Below are 7,140 nucleotides of genomic sequence, written 5' to 3'. Positions count from 1 at the left end.
TTGGGCGGGGTTTTAACGTGGCGGGACCCAAACCCAGCGCACGCGAACCCATGGTTAGTCACAGGTAATATCTATTATATCATGAAATTTTTGTACTAACACGTAATATAAATTGACGCTTACAGGTTTTATTGTGATCGCACACAAATTTTTGTTTTTGCAGATGCACCGCATCTAATTAAGTTACTTCGCAATCACTTCCTCGATCACGGGTTTATTATAAATGGTAAACCAGTGGGAAAGGAAGTGATATTGGATCTCTTGTCCTGTACTTCTTCCAATTTGACCATAACACAAAATCAACAGTAGTCACTTGAGCGTTGCTGATACCCAAAGGCAAAAAGTTGAAATGGCGACGAAACTTTTTTCACATATGGTTGCGCAAGCAATTACGGTTTTGGAAATTTGGGAGAGCATGGGAAGAATGTCATATGCTATTCAAAATGGTAATAGGTTTACATCTGTTATTTGATGTTAATGAAATGTTTTATGTTAATGTAATAATTCATGATTCTTAGACCAATGACTGGTTCGATATAATGAACGTAAGAGTTCCTTATCCAGATACCCGCAAGCGGACTCATGCCTAAGGATTGGCTTTGGACATTCAAAACCCAATCATCGAAAACATTACGTCTTTGATGGAAAACATGCGGGTGATAAATAAATATAGTTTGCTGCCGTTCTAAAAAGGTAGAATATATAAAATTTGTAAGTAAGAAATATCTACATTACCAATTTTAAATTAAATAGGAATAATCCAATCCAACAAAGCGTTGAACTTGCTGTCCGGAGACCTAAAGCATCGTTTCGGCGTCGATTGTATATTGACGTATAGGTTAAATCAGGATGTATTGGAGATTTTTTTTTGGGGTAATCCGTAGCAAAGGAGGTATTGACGACCATCCTGATCGTCAACAATTTAAATATCGGTTGAGGGCGTATATACTTGGCTACAATGAAGGCGTGATATCCGACAACGCAAATACTGCAACAGACGACACACCAGATCTTGAGAAGTCATATAAATCTCTAACCGGTAATTAAAAATGTTAATAGACGATTTTATGTGGATAATTCTATTGACATACTTTCACAAGGTCGATATTTAAAGTCATTGCCCTGCTGGACAACCACGAGCACAGCGAGATACGAGTTTGATCCCGAATTGGAGGACCCCGAGTATGATGGCCTAGAGAACGTCGCTGGATACATTCGTAAACGACTCCATTCAGAGGTGCCAAACATGAGGATAGAAGGTAACGACCAAAGCTATTCGTGGGTAAACCACTTGTCACTTAGTAGCACTGCAGTACTTGTTCGATGAGATCAATAAAGACAGTTTATTGATCACGGACAATTTTATTCAAAAACATATCGACAGTTCAGAAAACATAAGCTGTCATATAAAAATTAAAAAGCTATTTTTTCGCGCTATGATGTACATATTTCCGAAAACGGAAACTAAAGAAAAAAATAGCTGATAACGCATATAAAAGAAAGAGAAAATTCGCCAAAACAGTAACATAACTTAAAACATAACAAAAATATGAAGCCTAAAGCAATATAAATAAAAAAACTATATCAAACAAAAACACTACAACAGCAGTGGAATACACACATATAAACATATATACATTCCTGAAGGATATCATAGATATGTAAGAGTAGATAGTTGTTTTTTTTTAATTTTTATTAATGCTTCTGTTCCTTTTTTTAGAATCTCACTGGCTCGAGCAAAAGCGGAGGGCACCCACGTACGTATGTATATTTTTTCACTAAATAAAATAACAAATTGAACTAAAATCATGGTGAAATAAATATAAGGTGATGTCACTTACATGACCTCACTTTTTCTGCATGCCAATTGCGGCCATGCATTTTGGGGTAGTAGAAAAAGGACGAAAAGATTAGGATTATTTTTACTACTTTTTGGGTACTATTTCCAATACATACATATATCAGTGGACCCCACACCAGTTAAATGAAGCTTGCATCAATAAAATATTTTTTCTGTAAACCAGTGTAATTACAGTTTAATTTTTTCACTCAAAAGAAATTATTATTACTTAATTTTTATTTTTTCGATCAAATATATTGATTTTATTAATTATTATTCAGTTATATTTTTCTACCTTAAAATTATTATTTGTAAAACTTTAAGGCCACACGGTCGTACCACACACATATGATGATGGTTAATACTTAAAAAATAAGGACTATTTTCCGACTTTCATTTATTCATATTAAAACAAATTAAATTATACCTTTCTCTTTATTTAATTATTCTTAAATTCTACTAAAAATTACATATTAGCCCGTATGGAATTTTATTTGTATTTTTTCCTTGAGTTCTGAAGTACATGTATATGCGTACTTAGTTTTTAAATATCTTAATTTTAAAGGGAATTTTATTACGACCTTTATTTTCGTTAACATTTTAAAATTGAATTTCTGAATTCTATCAGTTATATTACGAAATTATTATGCGTTTAAATTGTTAGACCAAAGTGCATTATCGTAGCAATCTTAGGCACTGCTCCAATAATCTGTTGGAAATGTATATATATATATTTTATCAAAAATTTACTGACAAAGTCACAATTATTGGAAATTATCGCTCAAATTTTTCAATGAAATTGAAACGAAAAGTCAAAGCAAAAGCGAAACAAAGAAACAGTTACTACGTTTATACGTAAGCTATTTGCAAATAAAAATAATTTGCAAATACCTAACTCACTGTTTATTCGATGATGAAAATGGCAACGTCTTGATTATTAAAAGGCAATAAGATGTCCATCGAAAAAGAAAATAAACTTAAGAATGGCGGCGTTTTGCGCTTATTTTCAAATAATACCACTAATCAATACTTTTTGCGTGATTTAGTTATTAACTCAGCATTTATACGGCAAGGTTTACCATTTTGCAAATTGCTATTTGCAAATAATACGTGCGTATAAACGTAGTGTGATACCTACGAATAATTTTTTCACAAAATTGTCTGCTCCATTTTGCCCAGAAATGAAATTGGAATGAATAGAGTAGGCACTACTGTAACGCTGGTATGCCGAAGTTGCCAAAATTACAACAACCACCCCCTAAGTGACAACGCCTTATTATTATTTCACCATGAACTGAAATAAAATGTTTTTATTGAATGGTTAAAATTTATGTAGGTACACATGTAAGTATTCTCACTGAGTGACATTCATACATATACATATACAGTGTTGGAAAAAATTATAGAAACATACAGCTTTCATATATTTTTTATTGTCTGAAGAACTCTTTAATTTTAAACACATTCCGATTTCGTACATTTCGTTTACGTTAATTAAAATCTAGACTTCTTTTGCAAGGGCAATAAGCCATAAATAAATTGTGGCCCCTTTTTTAATTTTGGCCTGGAAGATATAATAGAAACAAAGTATTATTTCTAAATAAACTAAGCTTTGAACAAAAAATTCCTACAAAAATATTATTGTTTTAATAGCTTATTAAATCGCCGCATTGCCTGATTACCTCTTCGCATATTCGGTGCCGCGAATTGACGAAGTTTGCACAAACACTTTTCGGAATGGAATACCACGATTTTAGAATGTGGCGCAACAATTCGTCTTTATTGCTGGCTTTAAAAGGCCCGATTCTCTTCTTTAAGTCCGCCCAAAGGTGCGCAATAGGGTTGAGGTCTGGCTATTGTGGCGGCCACTCCATAGCCTGCACTGTTTCCTTCTTTAACCACTACTTTTCCAGTTTTGATGCATGTTTAGGATCATTATCCTGCAGTAAATCCAACCGCAATGGCATTTCCTCTTTTGCATAGGAAAGCCTTATCATCTGTAATATGTTTACATAGTCAAGCGCGCACATTTTGTTCTTAATCCAAAGTATTGGACCAACTTGTTCCTTCGGGAAGCAGCCCTATACCATAATGGAGCTCCCGCTGTGCTTAACCGTTTTTTTTCGTGTGTTGTGGATCAAAGGCTGTGTTCGTATTACTCTTTGTCCCATCAGACTGCAGCACATTTTTCACCATTTTGACGAAAAAGATGTTTTCTGGCAAAACCAAGTCTGTTGTTTTTGTTTTTTAAGGCTCAGCAACGGTACCTTTCTAGAGATTCTGGCTGAAAGTTTGGCTTCTACCAATCTGCACGTCATGGCTCGGCTTGTTACATCGACATTCAATTCTGTTTTCAGCTTTCTTGAAGACAGAAAAGGGTTAACTTTGTAATGCCGAATTAAACGCCTTTGATCGCTAGCAGTCATTTTTCGCTTTGTGTTACTGGTTTTTTACGCTATGAAGGGCAGGGAACACCTTCGTTTTGGAACAGCCCACCATATCTACGATCTTACTCATCGAATTTCCTTGTTTTCTTAAACTTTTTATTAAATTCTTCTCCTCTTCCGTGCAGTGTTTAGCTCGGCCCATTTTATTATTTTTTATGTTTCAATAACCTATAGTATAACTCTACCTTAGTTAACATTCTTTAAAAACGCAATTAGAAGTGCCAAAAAAAATTAATTTACCTTTTGTAAAGCACCAATATTAACAAACACATTTTGTTTCTATTATTTTTTCCAAGCGCAACAATTCAATTGTTTACTCTCTCGCACATAAAGTGAAAAGGATACAGACTAGCGGAATATAATGTTTTGCAAAAGCAAAACCTTTAACTGATATTTGTACAGGGTGCGCCATTCCAAAAAATATATATAACTAGTGTTGATATAATTGATTTAATACTTTTCAATAAATTGTTTCTATTATTTTTTCCAACACTGTATATGTGCCTTTTTGGTAATAGGAACTTATACACAAATAATATATTATATTGAATGTTTCTTTATGTCTATACCATTTTTGAAATGATAACCACTTTAATACGGTGTTTACATGAGTCGATTTTACAGGAAAATTTTAGTTGAAAGCAACAATCGCCTGGTGTGAACGGCCTTTCAACTAATCGCATCCAATGAAATTGGGGGGGTAGCCAACTTTTGAGTCAACTAATCGCCTCTAAAATTGCCTGGAAAATCGCCTCATTTGAACACCGTTAAAATTTAACATTTGCAAAATTTTTATATCAAGACTTCCCTGGGACTGAACAGCGGACAATACAATTACATTTTGCTTATTAATTTCCTCACCGGAACAACTTCTACACAAATAATTTAATACATAGAACTTTTCTTTATGTCCTTTTAACATTTTTTAAATGATGAGCACTTTTAGTTTAACATTTGCAACTTTTTATAACAAGATTTCCCTGGCACAGAACAACGCAAAATACAATTAGAGTTTACTTAAATTTCCTCACCGGAACAACTTCTACGCGAAAAATATAATACGTAGGACATTTGTTAATATTTATATACTTTTTTTTTACAAAATCATTATATATAGTCGCTTCTATCTTGATTTTCCCAAAAGCAGCAGCAATATTATTCTTTAAATATTGTCTTTAAAGCATAAAACTAAGTATCTATTTGTCAATTCGTTATGTATAGCATTCGCACATTTATTTAAACCAAACGCAAATCAATTTAACCCAAACGCAAATCAATTTAACCCAAACGCAAATCAATTTAACCCAAACGCAAATTAAATTAAACCAAACGCAAATTAATTTAAACCAAAAACTATCATTGCCACTATAGATTAGTAGTTGTAGTTTGAATCTATAGCAATGGTGGGCACGCCATAGAACAATTGTTTATGCTCACTTCACACGTCGTGGGCGAGACAGCAACGGATCAACATCGCGAGTGGCTGTTCTGCTTTGTTTCTCGAATGCAAAGATTCCAGAGGCAACTTTTAGGTGGAAGCAATAATCGTTTGGTGTGGCCTTTTCACTAATCGCTTCAAATGAATTTGGGTGGCAGCAAACTTTTGATTACACTAATCACCTCTAAAATCGCCTCATGTAAACACCATATAATAGTAATAGTTACCCTTTTGCTGTGTTGCGTTTAATTTCTATGTGGATTAATAAAATTTGCCTTTGGTTTAATTTAATTTGCGTTTGGTTTAATTTAATTTGCGTTTGGGTTAAATTAATTTGCGTTTGGGTTATATTAATTTGCGATTCGTTTAATTAAATTTGCGTTTGGGTTAAATTAATTTGCGTTTGGTTTAATTTAATTTGCGTTTGGGTTAAATTGATTTGCGTTTGGTTTAAATAAATGTGCGAATGCTATATTTTATATTTTTTACACTTGAATTCCACAGCATTTCACTTTTTATTCCTTTGTTCGCATATTTGTTTACAAAATGTATAGAGTTTAACAAAACAATTATGGCTGCCAAACACCCAATACGTCATCACCGAAATCGACTTTTTTATCACAGCCTTGTATACGCAACCTTATCTCTTTCAATCATGCCGTGACAGACTGTTACAAAGCAACAGTCGCAATGATGTTTTTGTAGTAGTCACAGTCGCTGCTCCGAACTGTGACAATTACTACGTTTATGCGACAGAATTCGTGAATTTTTCATTTCATAAATTCAAAAATGGTCCCGTTTATGCATTGTTCGCGAATTCATGAAATGAAGTGATTTGAAAAAGTGGCAACGCTCTGGCGGGAAACTACCCAGTAGGGTTGTGAAATGTTTGCCTCCTTTTAAATTTGCAAAATCCGTTGGTTCCAGGCAATGAACCTTATTTTGTTTAAATTGGTTTTAATCCATTTTCAGGTTATTCCATTTGAATTTATTTCATATTTGAGCAATTCCACATAAGTTTTCCATAACTGTTTACAATCCTGGTTATGCTCTCATGGTTATTATTCTAAAAACACCATAACCCTACTAAACAGCTGTTTGGAAACGTGGCGTTGACGGACTTGCACTTCACAATTTCATGAAATGATGCCGAATTCATGGTTAACTTTCGTGTATAACTGAATTCATGAAATAGTGTTTATGCAGCCAATTTTAACCCAAATTCATGAAATGAATTCGTTAATCAGCGTAAGCATAAACGTAGTATATGATAAAGTAGCAGTCGCGATTACATATCAAGAAACTGCACCAGTGATGTTAACCTAAAAAAAATTTCCTTATAATGGCAGGTTATTTAAGACTAAAATCTAATTAATGTGGTTTGATATAAGAATTTCATACCACACCCAGAAAAA

The sequence above is a fragment of the Rhagoletis pomonella genome, unplaced genomic scaffold (genome assembly GCF_013731165.1).
Source record: "Rhagoletis pomonella isolate Grant_MI unplaced genomic scaffold, Rhpom_1.0 Rhpom_scaffold_00001, whole genome shotgun sequence".
Classification (NCBI taxonomy): Eukaryota; Metazoa; Arthropoda; class Insecta; order Diptera; family Tephritidae; genus Rhagoletis; species Rhagoletis pomonella.
The sequence above is the reverse complement of the archived record's forward strand: the minus strand, read 5'-3'. Positions refer to the sequence as shown.